Raw genomic sequence first — 18103 nt, 5'->3', positions numbered from 1 at the left:
GGACGCTGGTCTGTCTGCCCTGTGCCTCCAGCGTATCCGGTGGCGGGAGCCGAGCCGCTTGCACTTTGACCTGCCCCCACGTTCAGTCACTCGTGTCACCCCCTCCCCCCCCCCCCCCCCCGCCAGTCACTGACCCTGGGCCCACCCTCGGGGCTGCTGGAGCCTCCGTTTCCCCATGGAACACGCTCAGCCCAGGGGGCCTGCAGGCAGCGGCTGGAATACAGGGAGGCCTGTTGGCAGCCACGGCCATGAGGCTTTGTGGGCCCCCAGGAGACCCGGACCGTGACCTGGGTATGCAGCGTCCCGCCAGGCCCTTCTCTTTCCCGAGCCTCCCGTCTGCTTCCTTTAGTCCCCGGCACTCCGAGCAGGACATCTGTCCCCGAGGCCCCGGCTCTCAGGGCCTCGTAGCCCATCAGAGCTCGGAGCCCTGGAGCGGCCACACTGGGGGCGGAGACAGCAGGAGGCCTCCAGCTCCACCCCCGGCTTCAATGCCAATTTCATCTACAGCAAGCATGTCAAACTCACGGCCCACCGGCCGCATGCCTCGTTCATTTGGCCCATGCTAGCCTTTGAGTTTGACATCTTGGTCTATAGGCTCCGGGAGGGTAGCAAAAGAATGAGGTTCCTGGGTGAAGCATGAGGGTTGGGAGACGCAGGTGGCTCAGCAGGGCCAGGGCCCACGTGTCTGCTAGTTTTTTTTTCTGTGGGTTTTTTTTTGGGCGGGGGGGCACGATTCAGCCCATGGCACCAGCGGACTGAGGAGGGGGAGCCTGGGCCCGGGCGGGGTAAGGCTGGGTGTCATGACCCGCGGTGCCGGCACCTGCCATGGGGTCCCGCAGCACTGCGGCCCAGGAGGCGGGGTGGGGGCCCCCACGCAGGACCCCTGCCAGGCTGCTCCCTGGCCATCCAGGACCTGGGTGAGCTGGCCAGTGCCTGGAATGAGCCTCCCGTGTGGACTAGCAGGAAGGGGCAGTGTTCCTGCCACAAAAGCCCTGAGGTACAGGCTCCTGCTGTGGTCAGAGGAAACAAACAAACAGGCAAACAAAACGCTTCTGGGGAAGATGATGGAGGAGGGACGGGGGAGAGGGTGAGGGGGTGGGAGAGGGGCGGGGGCCCAGGTCTGAGGGAGCCAGCCAGCCGGTGTGATTACAGACAGTTATTCTGGCAGGAACATCAGTAAATTAAAGGGAGAGCGGCGGGAGGCAGGGACCTGAGAGGGTGGCTCCTGGCTGCGCAGGAGGGAGGAGGGAGCAGGCTGAGGCCACACAATGCAGCCACTATGTGCGGAGGAGGGGCAGCGCCTGGCGTGGCCCCAGGATTCTGGCTGGAAGGATGGGCAGGGAAGAAGGAGTTGGAGCCCAGGGGGTGGGGGGTGGGGGTCAGGAAATTTGTAGACAAGGAAAGAGCAAAACCTACTGTTACCAATATAGATGGTGGGGAGAGGGCCTGAGAGACAGGAGACAGGAGCAGGAAGGGGTGAGGGGGAGAGAGACAGAGGGTGGGGAGAGGAGGAGCGGGGGACAGGGAAGCAGAGGGCTTCGCAGGCAGGGGAGAGGTGGGGAGAGCTCTGGGCCCCGCCCTCACCAGCGGCACATTACTCACAAACCTGGGAGGATGTGGCAGTGTCTACCCCAACAAGATCAAAGAGGCTTAGAGCCCGGCCTCGTGGCTCAGGGGGGAGCGTTGGCCTAGGAACCAGGAGGTCACGGTTCGATTCCGGTCAAGGGCACAGGCCCGGGTTGCAGGCTCAATCCCCTGTGGGGGGCGTGCAGGAGGCAGCCGATCAGTGATTCTCTCTCATCATGGATGTTTCTCTCTCTCTCTCCCTCTCCCTTCCTCTCTGAAATCAATAAAATATATATATTAAAGAGGCTTAAGAACTTCTAGAACAGGATGCTATCAGCTGGCCCTTACTCCCCAATGCTGTTTTCAGCGAGCCCCACCCCCTCCCCCCAGCTCACACCCTTCGGTTTATTTCTCTGAGGTGAGGTTTTGCCCGCACCTCCTTTCTAAAGCAGTGGTTCTCAACCTGTGGGTCACGACCCCTTTGGGGGTTGAACGACCCTTTCACAGGGGTCGCCTAAGACCATCGGAAAACACATATATAATTACACTAGGGGCCCAGTGCACGAATTCGTGCATGGGAGGCGGGGTGTATCCTCAGCCCAGCCTGCATCCTCTCCAATCTGGGACCCCTCGGGGGATGTCCGACTGCCGGTTTAGGCCCAATCCCCGGGATCAGGGCTAAACCGGCAGTCGAACATCCCTCTCACAATCCTGGACCGCTGGCTCCTAATCGCTCACCTGCCTGCCTGCCTGGTCGCCCCTAACTGCCCCCCACTGCCAGCCAGTTTGTCCCCAACTGCCCCCTCCCCACTGGCCTGGTCGTCCCTCACTAACCCCTCTGCTGGCCTGGTCGTAGGCAGCCATCTTGGAAGGGCGTGAGGATTAATTTGCATATTACCTCTTTATTATATAGGATATTGTTTTGTGATTAATCACTATGCTTTAATTATGTTCAATTTGTAACAGTGAAATTGGGGGTCACCACAACATGAGGAACTGTGTTAAAGGGTCGCGGCATCAGGAAGATTGAGAACCACTAGCTCTAAAGCCTCCATTGGAGGTTATGGCGCTGGGCCCGGGCCGGCCCTCGTCACAGGGGCTGCAGGTACCCACCCAGCGGTGCCTCCTCACACTGGCCTCGAGAATGGGCCCATCCCATCACTGAGCCCACAGGGCTGGCCACCCCAGCAGGCGCTTTTCCTAATTGTCATGCTCTGGCCCTGCCTCCCTGCCCTCAGGTCTCCTGTGATCTGTTCCCCCACCCCCACCCTTCCACCCCCGCTCCAGCCAGACCCTGGACCCAACACTCTCCAGCGAGGCCCTGCCTCCCGCCTCCCCGGGGCCCAGGGGGAGCATGGGAGCAGGAGACCAGCCCGAACTGGCTGTGGGGAGGGAAGTGTGCCTGAGTGGGGGAGAGGTCAGTAGGAAGTGGACCAGGCGAGCGGCAAAGAGGTGGCTCCTCTGATTAAGGGGAGGGAGTAGCCGCCGAGCAAACCTGCCCCGTGGGACTCGGAATCCAGGGCCGGGCCAGCCTGAGTCTGTGCTGCCTACCCCCCCTCCACCGCCCCCCACCCCCTCGCTTCCATAGCACAGGTGGGAGACCGATGGGGTGACCAGAGCTGGGGCCAGAACACAGTCCCTGTTCTCAGCCTCGCTGGGCTCTCACACGCGTCCACCTCCCGCCCCCCCACAGCCAGGATGGGGCTGCCCCGGCCACCTGTGTCCTTCCGGCAGGCGTGCCCAGGGCTCCTGGGCAAGGGAGGAATGAGAACCCCCTCCTCTCCCCACCCCCCAACATCTAACTGGAGGTTTCAGAGGTTTCAGTGGCGCAGGGAGCAGCCCCAAGGTCGGCTCTCAGAGCCTGGCAGCCAGGCGCCCCCTGTGAGGCCTCCCCTGACCCGGAGCCGGAGCCGCTGTGTTCGGGTTCCAGCTGCACAGGCGCCGTCGGGCCCCAGGGATTCTCCCAAACCTGAAAGTCAGCCCAGGGCAAAGCTGTCCCCTGAGCCTCATGTGCGCCTGTCACTCGAATTGCTTTATCCTGATGAGAGTAAGCGGAGCCCAGGGGAACCTGGGGAAGGGAGGCGAGGGCTCCCAGCAGCACCCTCTCCCAGGCGCGGCTGGGCCTCCTGTGGCCTCTGGTCACTTGCCTCCAGGCCGAGTCCAGGCAGAAATGCCACTTTCAAAGGTCGCCATACCTGGGATCGCACCGCCGGCTGTTTCCCACGCCAGCTTTTTAGACACGGAGTGGATGTCCCACAGCCAGAGACCTGATCGAAAAGGAAGATGGTTAACGCGCTTCTGTTCAGCCCGCGTCTCTAGAGGTTCGGAGACCCGTGTGCAGGCCCGTGGGAAGCGCTGGCCACCAGACGCACTCCTGATAGAAGGGCCTTTGTCCCTGCGTCCCAGCTCCACCCCTGGGCGGCCGGGCCTCAGGGTCTGACAGGGGCGAGCAGGTCAGAGGTCAGACGCTGCTGGGGTTAGTGCGCTGTTCCCGTCAACCCCCAGGGCAACCTGTCTCCGGGGCACGGGCAGGGGGGCTGACGTCCTGTCTCCGCGGGCTCCTCCCTGTCCTTCCTGAACACAAGGACCCAGTTTTATCTGGACACGTGGCTGCCGGGATCCAGGCTGCACTCCTCAGGTTCCTTGCTGCCAGCGGGGCCTGTGACAGATTCTGCCCACAGTCTGTGAGCCAGAGTGTTTGCGCGTGACTTCCAGGAAGTGTCCTTTGAAGAGAGGCAGAGCCCGGCCGGCTGGCTCCGGGGTTGAGCGTCAACCTATGAAGCAGAAGGTCACGGTTCGATTCCCGGTCAGGGCACATGCCCGGGTTGCAGGCTCGATCCCCAGTGGGGGGCGTGCAGGAGGCAGCCGATCCATGATTCTCTCTCATCATGGATGTTTCTCCCTCTCTTCCTCTCTCTCTCTCTCCCTTCCTCTCTGAAATCACAAAAATATATGTATATGTTTTTCTTTTTAAAAAAAAGGAGAGGCCGAGAACCACACTGTGCGCTTTACTCCTCCCTGCTGGCTGGAAGTCAGACACCGTGGCTGGAGCTTGGCAGCCACATTGGGCCATGAGGTGAGGGCTTTCTGCCGAGGGTGGCAGAACCACAAGAGAGAAGTGGCTCAGGTCCCTGCAGGTTGTGAAATCACCCCACCAGCCTGGACTGCTTACTTGTAGAATTTTGTGTGAGATAAGTAAATTTTAGGGACTGGTATTAACATTTATTAACATTTGCCAGGGATATTATGTACCTTCTTTAATTAAATTTTATATGGCTTAGCTTAATTTAATTTCCCCAACAACCCTGCAGTGAGTATTATTATCCCCATTCTACAGACGAAGAAACTGAGGCTCAGAGAGGCTGGGGAACTCGTTCGGTCCCACAGTGGATGAGAGAGTTCAACTCCCCAGTTTCCGACCTCCCGGTGTCCTTGCTGCTCCCCCGATTCTTCAGGGTCCGTTTGATTCTGCTTCTTATAAGAACTCGCACCCGAGAAAGTCAAGCCACCCAAGGTGTCCTTGTCGCCTCACATTTGAGAAGAAGTTCCAGAAATCCAGCCGTTTCCCAGGGGTTTGGGAAAAAAAGCTTAAATGTTTTAATATCAGTAAATTATTTTCTTTCTCTGCTCAAGGAAAAAAAGCCCATCGTCAGCTCTAATAAGTCCAACTCAATTACCCTTATTATAGTGATTACTGTTCATGCCGCTCTAATTGCTCCTCTCGGCCTTCTCATTACGAACCCGTATCTTCAAAGGTTAAACACTCAGACCCATTTTCACTTGGAGCTGAAATTTGGCTTTCACGCCAAGCGGGGACCCAGGCGCCGGAGGTTCTGCTCCGAAGGCAGAGGGCCCAGCGCCCCAGCCGCCCCTCTGCGCCTCGGACGGTGCTGGCCTGTCCGTCTGGACAGCCGGCCGCTCCGCACAGTGGCCTCCGCCTGGACCTTGGTCTTGCTGGGACAGGCCCTGGGCTTGCGGAGGGCTGAGAAACAGCCCCCAGGGACCCACCCGAGGTCGTGGGAGGAGGACTCAGAAGACCTGGGCATTCCTCCTCGCTGTCCCGTGGTCTGGCCTCAGTTTCCCCATTTTTAAGAGGATAATAGTTGCCGGGAGACTCAAATGAGATCCAGCGTGGGCAGCACCATGGAGAAGCGCTGGGTACACGCGACTCCGGGCCACGGTTTCCCTCTCCCACACCCGGGACGTTTGGATGGGTGGGTGTCCCGGGCTCCTGCCAGCGTGTGCCAGGCGCCTCGGGCACACGGGCTCACGGGCAGCAGAGGGGCTCCTGCAGGCGCTGCCTGGGTGCGAGCCCTGCCCCCTCCACTTCTCCAGGTGGCTCTGGGCCAGTCGCTCGGCCTCTCTGAGCCCGGCTGTCACTGGTGTAAAGTGCAGGTAATAGCTGTGGGAGGTGCAGGCGGCACAGGCCGGCCCTGGGCACAGCAGGCCGCTGGTTGGTATGAGAGGGTCCGCTGGCAGGATTCAGAGAAACGGTGAGCGAGGGGCGGGCTGGCGGCAGCCTCAGCCCCCTGACTGCCGGGCGGGTGGGCGAGCGTCCCACAGGGGCCTCTGCCTCCACCGGGGAAGAGGGGAAAGCGGGGCTGAGCCACTGCCTGGTCCTTTGTTCCAGCAGCACCAGGAGGCGATCCCCAGGCCCAGCTCACGCACCAGCCACAGCCTCTGCAGGGCGGGGCCTGACTGGCAGTGAGACCGGACCCCACGGCCAAGGAGCTGGGACGGCGGGAGTTGAACACAGTCCCCGGTGGGCTGGGCCTGGTGTGCGAAGGTCCCTGCGTGTGGCAGGATGGGCCGCTGCGAGGGGTCAGGCCCTGCCGACCTGGCACCCAGGGCCCCTCTCCCCCCTCACCTGGCAGCCGGCCCCCCTCCCCCGCTGCCCCCCCAGGCCAGGTCAGACCCTCTGTGGAGTCACCCAGGATGCCCCCTTCTCTCTCTCCCTCTGCTCAGCCCCTCCAGCCCCCCAGGCTGCCCCTGGTGCCTGGAAGCCCCGTGCCTGGTTGATTTGCAGCCTCTGCCTGGCCTTCCTTCCCGTGGTGGCTGCCTGCCCCCCACACCCCTCACTCCCCTTTCCGCTCATCCCTCGGCCCTGCAGAGACTGAGCCCTGACTCAGTGACCCGTTCGCTCGCTCGCTCACTCATTCATTCACTGGTTCTTCATGCAACAATGACCAGTCGAGGGCCCACGGGTGCCAGGCAGCGTCTGGTGCTGGGGCTGCGTCCGTGAACCAGACAGAAAGGTCCCTGTCTCAGTGAGCCCCACGCCAGGGGGACAGGCCCAGACAGAAGTGCTGAGGAAGAGAGAAGGCGGAACGGGGGGGGGGGGGGGGGGGGCGGGGGGGGGGGGCGGGGGGGCGGGAGGGCGGGGGGGCGGGGAGGGCGGGGGGGGCGTGTCTGCCATGTCTCTCGGGGACTCTGGAGGGAGGAGTAGCAGGGGGCAGCGTTAATACATAGGGGTTCTCCCTGCCCCTGCCTGGTTTGGCTCAGTGGATAGAGCGTTGGCCTGCGGACTGAAGGGTCCCAGGTTCGATTCCGGTCAGGGGCATGTACCTTGGTTGGGGGCACAAACCTAGCAGGGAGTGTGCAGGAGGCAGCTGATCGATGTTTCTCTCTCATCGATGTTTCTAACTCTCTATCCCTCTCCCTTCCTCTCTGTAAAAAATCAATAAAATATATTTTTAAAAAATACATAAGGGTTCGGGCTGAGCAGAGGTGTGTGTGTGGTCTGGGGCGGGGGGGGTGAGCCAAGTGGCTAACGGGGGAGGGTGCCCCTGGCAGAGGGAACAGCTGGGCAAAGGCCAAAGGCAGCTCACACACAGTTGGCCCCACACGGACCTGCTTGGAGTGCGTGGCGTGCCCCCTGATGGTCTGGGAGAGGCGCCCAGGGCGGATGCCCAGGCTCTGGGCTCTGGTCAGCGACCAGCCGGGGCCGCTGTGTGGAGGGATCTTCCTGCCCGGGGGCCACAGAGGTCACTGCAGTGAGGGCTTCCCCGCCGTGCCCTTCACTGAGCCGGCACAGGCCCCAGCTGTGCCCCCTCCCCGCCCCCCCCCCGCCCCCCCCCCCCCCGCCAGCACCATGAGCAAGTGCCTCCAAGGCCAACGCAGGGCTTCTTGTCTCTGTCTGTGGAAGGACTTACACGTCGCTCTTTATTTTGAAGGTAAATATGTACATTCCAGAGGGAAGGGGAGGGTGGGAAGAGAGTAACCCAAGAATTGCTCTGCGAGTATACAAGGCCCATGGACACAGACCGCAGGCGGAGAGGGCCTGGGGCGGGGCGCGGGAAGGGGAGACATCTGTGACATCTCAATGAAGACTAGAAGCGCACACACACGCAAATGCACAGCTCAGAGGTTTCCGGAAATTACAGGAAGGTACGTGAATATTGAAATCCCTCGGTCTCAGTCCAGGAGCGATGCTGGCTGCATCCTGTGGCCTCTCTTTCCGTGCCGCCCCGGTACTGTCCTGGGGCAGTTTTCGTGTCGTGTCGCATGTATACTGTGCCCCTCGTGGGTTTGGCTTCCCGTTGCAGCGTGAGCACGCTCCCATGTTTCTCTCTGTCTCCCGTTGGGGGGTTTTGGTTTTCCTCCCTCCCTCCCTCCATTCAGTGGACGTGAGCGTAGAGCCCGCCATGTGGGTGGGTCACTGAGAACATAGCCGTCACCGAGGCCATGTAGTCCCCTCGTGTGGGTTTCCAGCCAATGGAGAGCTGGTAGCACGTGGCCCCTGTGAGGGGGACAGGTGTTCAGAGGTGCAGGATGTGCTCTGGGCGCACCCACCTGGTGAGGAGTCTGTGGGTTCCGTGAGGCGCTGATGCCGAAGCTGAGATCTGAAGACTGGCGGGGGGGGGGGGGGGGGGGGTGTGGGGGGTGTCTACCTCAGGGTGGGCCCGCTGTAAGCCCTGTGAAAGGCAGGCCTGGTACCGGATCTCCCAGAAGGGAAGATGGCCGCCCACGCCTACCTGACGTGTCATCAAAGCGTGGGGGCGGCCCTCTTGGGCCCTGGCCCCATCTGATGCTCAGAGAGAAGGCGCTTGGGTGTGACTTGCCGAAGGGCTCGCCAGAGGGAGGCGGCTCCTCTGGGCCCGGGATCGCTGTCGACGCCCCTTCCTGGCATACGAGCCCTGATGGGTGTCATCTCCAGAGGCCCGGGCTGGAGACGGACGCTATGTCTCCCGGCAACAGCTGGACTCCCCAAGCCATCTGCATCCCAGAGGGAGCTTTCTCTTTTTCTTCCTTTAAAAAAAAAACAAAAAACAAACATATACAGTGGGGCCTTGACTTACGAGTTTAATTCGTTCCGAGACCGAGCTGGTTAAGGAGCTCGTTAACTCAAGTTACTCTGTCAACTCAACGCAAAAAATCGGCCGAGAGACAGCTGGTATCTCAAAAAACTCGTTAGTCAGGACACTCGTAAGTCAAGGCCCCACTGTATATTTATGGATTTCAGAGAGGAAGGGAGAGGTAAAGAGAGAGAGAAACATCAATGATAACAGAGAATCATTGATTGGCTGCCTCCTGCACGCCCCACACTGGGGATCAAGCCTGCAACCCAGGCATGTGACCTTGACCGCAATCGAACCTGGGACCCTTCCGTCTGCAGGCCGACGCTCTCTCCACTGAGCCACACCAGCCAGGGCCAAGTGGGAGCTTTTTCAAGGGCAGTCGTCACCCCCAGGCATTTTGTGGATTTAAAAATCACAAACTGTTTGAGGGAAACTGTGGTCGAGTTCGGAAGCCCTCTCCTGGGGGCTCCCCAATATGGCAGGCTCTCGGCTCCGCTCTGCTTTGCTGGAAGGTGGGTGAGGACAGGACGCCCAGCACCTGTGACAGGACTGGGCTCCCTCCCACACCCAGGCCGCCTCCTTCCTCTCTGGTGCCGACTGTGTCCAGGGCGGAATGTGCTCAGATGAGGGGAAACCTTATCGGCTCTAAGTCGTCATGACGCTCTCCGTTCTGTTTGGACGACACTTGGTTTCTCAAGGCTCTCACGCCTCGGGCTGGTCGGGTGGCCCTGTCGGGCAGTGAGGTGCCTGGGGTGTGCGTTGGGGAGGCTTTGGCTGCTCTGACAACAGACGGGTGTGACTGGTGCCATCTCTGTCCTTGTTTCCTGCCATAAACATGGATGCAACGTCTAGAGTTATGGCGACCGTCCCAGAATGATGAGATGCTCAGCATGAAGGAACGTCAGCTCGCAAGAGGAGTGATCTAGAAAGCGCCCCCCCCCCCGCCCCCCGCCAAAGGCACCCGAGCAGAGGGCCCAGCACCGCCGGCTGTCTCCCCCTAGACTTGTTCTACAAGAGAAATAAGCCCCTGCAATCCCCTGCTCATCAGGCCGCTGCTATCTGTAGCTGGAAATATTCCCAATGATTTCACCTTGTGTGTCTAAACCCCTAAGATCCTCTAAGGTTGGTTGTGGAGCTTTCACAGTCTCAGGGTGTTTAATCTGAGCAAGTACCATCTCATGTGGCAGAAAAAATGTCATATGTGTCATGTCAGGGAACCTTGTCTTCTTCTAGAATTTTCTAAGACTTAGTGTACTACGAGTACATTCATCACTATGCTTAGAAGAAGTTAACCTGTGTGAGTCCAAAGCCAGGACCCATGTGAGGTGGGGAATGCACCAGACGAGCTTCGGCTCATTGTGCCAGAGCTCTGCAGAGCTGCACTCCAGGCTGATATGGCCAGAGCTGCACACCAGGCTCCCGTGGCCAGAGCTGCACACCAGGCTGATATGGCCAGAGCTGCACACCAGGCTGATATGGCCAGAGCTGCACTCCAGGCTGATATGGCCAGAGCTGCACACCAGGCTCCCGTGGCCAGAGCTGCACTCCAGGCTGATATGGCCAGAGCTGCACACCAGGCTCCCGTGGCCAGAGCTGCACTCCAGGCTGATACGGCCAGAGCTGCACACCAGGCTCCCGTGGCCAGAGCTGCACTCCAGGCTGATATGGCCAGAGCTGCACACCAGGCTCCTGTGGCCAGAGCTGCATACCAGGGCTTCCACCCTCCCCCCGCTTCAGAGACTGCCGACAGCGCATGTGGGCACCGAGGTCGGGGGAGTTCCTCTCTGGAGGTTGTCGCCATGTGCTAGCCCTTGTGCGGACGGAGAGCCCGGATGCTCATCGCCCGAAGGGCATGGGGAACATCAGGCAGACGCTCAGAGTCAGGTGACCATTCAGTGAAGCGCCTCTCGGTGCGCCTCTCGGAAGTCACATCCAGGCCTCGAAAAATTCCCGCCAAGTCGTTTTTCAAGAACAGTAAGCAGCCCTCAGTAACACGTAGACGTACACGGGACATAAGGTGACAGGAGCAAGAACAAGCAGTAAAAGATAGACAGCTAGGCTGACCCCCGAACACTTAATGTAATGGAATGATAGGCAGCAAATGAGAAAACCGCTTATTAGGTTCAAAGAAATAGCGTGCAAGTTTTAAAAGAACTTCAGGCAACAGAGAGCTATAAACAAAAAACTGCCCTGGAAGATTTTTGAAGAGAATCAGATTGATCTGTTTTTTACATGTAGACATGAAAGCTGCAATGACTGAAACTTCAAATCCAATAGGTGGGTTTAAGAAGAGATTCGATGTAGACAAAGAGAGAATACATGAACCGGAAGATGGGTCAGAAGAAATGACCCAAATGACAACCCAGATTGACAAAAAAGATGAACATTATGAGAAAGAGGTTCAGAGACAAGAAGGAGAGAGTGAGAATGGGGTTTACATTTAAGTGGAGTTCTGGAAGGACTGGGAAGAGAGAAAGGGGCAGGAGTATTATTTGAAGAGATAACGTCTGGGAAATGTTTGGCACGGATGAAAAATGCCAAGCATAGACTTACACAGCCCAACAAAGGCCAAGGATGGAAAATAAGAAGTGACCAGGACGTTCAGACTCTGAGAGCCCATCGCAGCCTCTCTCGCCCGATGACGTGTTCCAGGGGCTCTTGGCCAGTCCTGGGACATGGCGCTCCTGTCAAGGGGTGAGCAAGGCCGGTGCAAGGACAATCCCTGTCTCTGCAAAGCCCGTTTCTCTCTCCTGGCCTAGTCTGCCTAGGGCCACTATCAGAAGGACAGCTGAGGTATCCGTCCATTCGATCTGCCTCCTGCCTGTTATTTATAGCACAAGAGAGATGGAGGGGATGATGGCAACCCCTCCCTCCAAGGCTATATTCACTGATTATGCAGAAGCCTGGCACCAACCCATTGCTCCTCCCAGCCCACTCTCCCACTTAGTCCCATGTCTCCTTTGGTGGTGCCACGCCCCTGGGATCGGCTAGCAAACCGGCGGGGACTCTGCCTAGCGAAACGACCCCTGGAGAAGGGTCCAGTCTGGTACGTCCTTTGACTTCCAAAGCTCAGGTTTGATGTCGTCCAGCGTCTCCCTTTGGGATGGAGAAACCGAGGCCCAAGCAGGGCAGGCCCCCAGGAGGAGTCTGTTCCTCACAGCAAGGCCGGCCTGACGCCCCGTCCAGGGAACAGCTCGCCCGTTGGCGGCCCCCTTCCCCGAGAACAAGGAGACAACGGGTGTCACGCCCGGGGATTTCAACAGCTGTTTGTGATGGCGTGTGCCAGGGTGTGTGAGAAAGAAGCCTCCTCACAGCCTCCGGGGGAGACAGAGGAATCCAGAGACAGACAGCCCAGCAAAGCACAACAGCCTCCGTTACGTAACCGCGACAGCAAGCGGTGAATCAGCGCAGCCGGAAGCGCTCAGGTGGGTCGGGAGGAAAAGTGAAAGGATCGCCCTGGTGAGTCACGGGCCCACCCTGCCGTGGAGTCTCCCCGACGCTGCACCTCCCGGTTGATTCAGAGTCTGGGCTTTGTCTTCCACATCCATGTTTCGCTCTTTCACAACGGAGCTTCGCAGGGGATGTCAGTGTCTCCAGGAGGCAGGGCCAGAGCCTCACGCTCTTCCTCTGGGCTGGTCTGAGGGGTGTGCTCGCTCCGCACTCACACCCAAGGGAAACAATAGCTCCAAAGGCAATAGTAACACTATTGAGGGCCTACTATGCTCCCAAAAGGCACCCGGACTCCTGAGATTCGTTTTGCTGACTAATCCTCACAAGAACTCTGTGAGTGAGGCATGATCCCATTTTGCAGATGGCAGAACTGAGGCTCAGAGGGTGAAACACGTGCCCGGAGCTCGTGGTTGGTAGGAAAGGACAGAGGCAGGGCTCATCCCAGGCAAGCCCATCCTAAGGCCACCTCTCCTACCAGGTTACGAAGGCCTCTTCTAGAGGAGCACAAACAAAACTCTACTTACAACGTGAGAAACATACCTTCCATCGATGCCTGCGGTTAGTCCAAATAACACATCCTCTGGCTTCAGGAGGATTTGCATTTTGCCTTAAATATTCCAAAATCCATCCGTGTCAACTTTCAAATTTTAACCTTGCCTGATACGAGGAAAGAGGGTATAAACCTTGATGCGTGGCCACATTCTTACCTTTTGCTGTTAACCATTTTTCTTGATCCTCCTTTCTGATTCCACGTATTGCAGAATGTTCAATGGATTTGTAATCCTCTTCCGAGATGAAGGGAAATTTCTTGCTCATTGTTTGCCTGAAATCTTGGCTTGTGTTCATCTTATTAAACAAAACATATGCCCCCCAAATGCCCACGCATTCAGCTACTAAAGCTCCTGTAAAAATCTCCGTTGCCAGTGGCTCCCAAGTGCGGGCGATCCTGAGTTGCTTACAAGCGGCTGTGCCTGCCCGAGGGTTGGCAGAGCCCCGGCCCTCCTGGCGTTGGCCCCACACCTCCCTCTAGCCTGCTTACCCGCTTCCAGACCTGAGAGAAAGGCAGGGCCCGGGCAGTGGACGCGGTGGGGAAGAGGAGAGAGCTGAGGGCCAGGGCCCTCCTGGCCCAGCTCCCAGTGGCTGTGCAGTGGGTGTGTTTCTCGTTTCCGTAGACCAGAGGAGCTGGGTGGGTGAGGAACTCCAAGCACGGCTCTTGGAAGACCCTTTTGTTCAGGGGAGAGAAGGCTTAACCGTCTCTGTTACTCCTTTGGTTGACCAAAGGAGGTTCTATATATATATATATTTTAACATATTTTTATTGATTTCAGAGAGGGAGAGGGAGAGAGAGAAAGAGAAGGAGAAGCATCGATGATGAAAGAGAACCGTTGATGGGCTGCCTCCTGCACGCCCCACACTGGGGATCGAACCTGCAACCCGGGCATGTGCCCTGACCAGGAATCGAACCGTGACCTCCTGGTTCCTAGGTTGATGCTCAACCACTGAGCCACACCAGCCGGGCTGGTTGACCATGTTTTACTTAACCATCCATGATCATGTGGAAAGTTCTGGAAGGTAACCTTTTGTTCAGTACTGATGTGGCGCACTCTGGGGGAGGCTCCCGGCCATCTGCGGTGCTGGCCTCTACCGCGTAGTGGAAACTCACCCAGAATAATATTTTTCAAAGTCGCTGCCTTAGTGGGCGGGGTGTGGAGACTCGCCTCTTCCTCAGGAAGTTCCAGGGGAGCCCCATGAAAATGCAGTTTTGATGGCCTGCAGAGTAATCACTGTCTCTACGCACTGGCTCTACTGTGTACCCACGCCCCAGCCACAGGCATTTTTAAGATTTAAGTTAGTCTATGCCCTGGCTGGTTTGGCTCAGTGGATAGAGTGGCGGCCTGTGAACTAAAGGATCCTGGGTTCCATTCTGGTCAAGGGCACATGCCCAGGTTGCAGGGTCGATTCCCAGTAGGGGGTGTGCAGGAGGCAGCCGGTCAATGATTCTCTCCCAACATTGGTGTTTCTATCTCTCTCTCCCTCTCCCTTCTTCTCTGAAATCAATAAAAATATAAACATTAATTAATGAATGAATCAATCTACTGCGCATGCATCTATGCAATTGCCTGTGAGGCTCAGGGACTAGGGGAAGGGCCAGGCCTCGGCCTGCAGTGGTGGAGACACAGCGCTCGCCCAGTTTCTCCCCACGGCGGCCCCGGCGTGGCCTTGAAGGACTGTTGTCCAGCAGCTCCTCACGCAGTCGTGAGGAGGCCTCAGCTGGCCTGGTGGGGTGCTGGGGAGGAGGAGGGGGTCTCTGTGTCCCTGGGCTGTGGTCACCCAGCTCTCCCCACCCCGCCGCCACGGCCAGTGCCCTCCCTCCTGGTGGGCCTTGGCTCCCCTCGGAGCTCTGATGGAGTCCAGCTTCCCCCGTCTCATCCGTACACTTAGGGAAATCAGCGCCAGCTGCCTGGAGACCTCGCTGGGCAACGACAAAGCCTTCAGGGGGAAACAGGACAACAGCCTCCCGGGCGGGGAATGAGCAAAGATTTCTTCAACACAACACAGGAAGTGCTAATCATCAGAGCAAAAGGAACACGCTGTCCTTCGTTAAAATGAGGAACCACCATTCGTCACAGGGCGCCGTGAAGGAGCAGAGGCCGCACAGAGAAGTTACCTGTATTCAGAATATACAGTATATATATGTTTTTATATATGTTTTTATATATGTTTATATATATATATACACACACACACACACACACACATATGTTTTTATTCACTTTTGAGAGAGGGGAAGGGAGAGGGATAGAGAGAGAAACAGCATTGATCGGCTGCCCCCTGCACACTCCCTACTGCGGATGGAGCTGGGCATGTGTCCTGACCAGGAACCGTGACCTCTTGGTTCCCGGGCAGCCGCTCAACCACTGAGCCACACTGGCCGGGCCACATCTTTTCATTTCTCGTAGGTAGGTTCCCACAGGGGACTTCCTGGGTTGTACAGTAAAATTATGTTAAACATTTTAAGAAATCCACAAACTGGTTTTTCTCTGAGGTAGCTGTACCATTTTACAAGTTTTTAAAAATTATCGTCGTTCTAATCAGTGCAAAGTGGTATCTCACTGTGAAGTCATTTTAATTTGCATTTCCCACCCCCCTCCCTTTTTTAAAACCTCTACACGCATAAGAAATGCTGCCTCGTGGTTTTATTCTCTGTGGCGTCCTTGCCTGGCGTGCGCCAGGGTAATTCTGGCCGCGTCGAAGGAGCTGGTAAGCGTTCCCTCCGCTTCCCTTTCCTGGAAGCGCTTGCGAAGGCGCGAGGCGGGGTGTTGCTCTTCTCTCATGTTCGGTGGACTCCGGGAAGCCGCCTGGGCCTGCACTGCTTTTTGCAGGACGTTTTAAAATTACGAATTCAGTTTCTTTCCAAGTCTATCAAGATGATTCTTTTCTCTTGAGTCAGTTTTTGTCATTTGGCATTTCTATAATTTGTTCTTTTTCATTTGACCTTTCCAGCTTCGTCCTTCCGTCCGTTCATTTAAGCAACAAATAGGGCGCCTACTATGTGCCAGGCAAATCCGTAGCCGTGGGCGCAGCAGCGGTGGAAAAAGGCCCTGCCTCAGGAGGCTGCTGTGCCGCCAGCCCCCGCCTGCCTCCCTCCCGCACCTGCTGGGCTCGCGCAGCTCCCTCCTGTGCGGTTCTCCCCCTCACCGCCGCCTGGCATGAAGCCCACCTACTGTACGGGACGAGGCTTTTAGAGCCGCCTCTCTAAGAAAAGCCCCCGAACTCCGCAGGGCAGGCCCTGTCCTCGGCTGGCCCTCGGTCACCAGTCAGGGTCATCGGATTTCAGAGCCTTAGGCGTGGCCAGCTCCCACGATGCTGGGGTCTCCTGATCCAGGGCTGCTTTGATCCGTCCCCTCCCCCGTCCCCTCCTTAGCATCTGAGGGTGCCCAGCACGAGGGGTGCAGTGGGAGGTCACAATGGGCCACCAGAGCGGGTGCTCCTCAGGGCCAGCTCCTTCCCGGTCCCACAGCGATGGAGAATCGAGGGCCCGACCTGAAGTGGCCACACTTCAGGAAGCCACGCTGGCCAAGGAGGGAGGTCAAACGGGCCAGGCCGACCCGGACTCCGGCCACCCACGTCTGTCTGAGCTAGAGAGTCACGCGAACCACAGATGAGGTCAGCACTGGGTGAACCTGAGTGTCCCCGGGGCCATCGCACCCATGTTACAGAGCAGCAAACGGAGGCCAATCGGCTGAGCGTGGGCCCCGGGTTTTGAGCCAGGGAACCCTTTCTGCTCAGCTGTCATCCGAGGCCGAGGCATGGTGATCCCCCTCGGTCCCCGGGCCCCCAGGTGCCGTCCTCGGCTGGCCCCCCCCTGGGTGAGTTCCTCAAGGCCTGCTGGTGAGTCTGGGCTCTCTGAAGGTGCGGGGCTGGGGCCTCCGTCTCCCACCGCCTCAGCTCGCCGGCATGAACCATGTCCGAGACCCACTGAGCTGGGCTCCCGGAAGGAAAACCCTCACCCTGGGGCTGACTGTGGACTGAGGGCCTCTCACTCCCAGGAGTTGTTTGTTTTTAGTACGTTTTTATTGATTTCAGAGAGGAAGGGAGAGGGAGGGAGAGAGAGAACCATCCATGGTGACAGAGAATCACTGGTCAGCTGCCTCCTGCACACCTCCTACTGGAGATGGAGCCTGCAACCCGGGCCTGTGCCCTGACCGGGAATCGAACCCGGACCTCCTGGTTCATAGGTTGACGCTCAATCACTCAGGAATTTTTACCTCCTGTTCACAAAGGGAAGGAGAGCCACAGCCGCGAGGACTTGCCTAAGGGGCCAACAGCTCAGAATCTCCAGCTTGCGGCCAAGACAGAAGCAGACCCAGGACGCGGACTGCGGACTGCGGCCACCGTGTCCACCGCTGCTAAACCTGGTTTGTGTTGCTCAGCGACGACAGTCCTGGGAGGGGGCCATGATGCTTCCATTTGGCAGACGAGGAAATTGAGGGGAGCACCTATCCTGCCCGGGTCACCCCACCAGTAAGGACGGGGACAGATGGAGCCTGCTCCTGCCTGCGCCCCCCCCCCCCCGCCCCCGCCTCCATCCAGGTCCTCTGGTGAGTGAGCAGGGGGAGGCTGTTGCACTTTACAGGCGGGGAAACTGAGGCCCGGAGGGAGGACTGACTTGCCCCAAGAGGGTCACACCACTGGCCCAAAGGCTCCGTCCAGCCCGAGAGCCCGAGCCCAGCGGTCTTCCTAGCCTGGCCGGCTCTTCCCAGACCCCCTGGCTGACACCCATGACGGAGGCCACCCCGGGGTCAACCCCTCGGCGTGGGAACCCGACCTCAGGCGGCCGGCGGGAGGGACCTTCCCAGGCGCTGGCACAGAACTCGGCCATTCGGTACTTTCGGCTTTTTGCAAATCCTGAAATATCGCCTTGTAATTGCTTAATTCTCTGCGTTCGTTCGTTTTACTTAGGCTAGCCCGGGGCTCTCCAGCCGGGCGTATTAGAGAACTTTCTGCTTTTTAATACTTCGCATTTACAAAGTGCGTTTCATGTTCAAAGTGCTCTGCAGGTTCACTAATTAATCAGAACGCCAACTGCCGCCCGGGCAGGTTTGACCAAGTCCTCGGGCTCCTAATTGTGAGGGTGTAATTCTTCCCGCTGCCCGACCCCCGGCTCCCTCCCGGGGCCCCCATTTCTGTCCGCAGATGAGACTCTGGACCCTGGTCCTGGCTTGGCCCCTGGGTGCTGGGCCCTGCCCAGGGCTGGGGACACAGAGGTGCCACCTCCGGGATCCCGT

At 58.4% G+C, this 18103-nt stretch overlaps 1 protein-coding gene across 2 annotated transcripts in view; it reads left to right on the top strand.

Annotated features, from left to right (window-relative positions):
• The window catches only part of NOL10 (nucleolar protein 10), an 82622-nt gene extending 65389 nt beyond the window's left edge, over positions 1–17233 (top strand). Inside the window, exon 23 of one of the 2 annotated variants that reach the window (XR_011473131.1) lies at positions 17099–17233. The gene's annotated coding sequence lies outside the window, so the exon portion shown is untranslated. Of the gene's footprint in view, positions 1–14756; positions 15050–17098 lie in introns of those variants that run through there. The other variant, XR_011473132.1, reaches the window with a different exon arrangement.
• Positions 17234–18103: the final 870 nt, after the last annotated feature.

Source organism: Myotis yumanensis, unplaced genomic scaffold (genome assembly GCF_028538775.1).
Source record: "Myotis yumanensis isolate MYYU_CA2020_CCGP unplaced genomic scaffold, mMyoYum1.0.hap1 SCAF_11, whole genome shotgun sequence".
NCBI classification, from domain to species: Eukaryota; Metazoa; Chordata; class Mammalia; order Chiroptera; family Vespertilionidae; genus Myotis; species Myotis yumanensis.
This window is presented reverse-complemented; position numbering and strand designations above follow the sequence as displayed.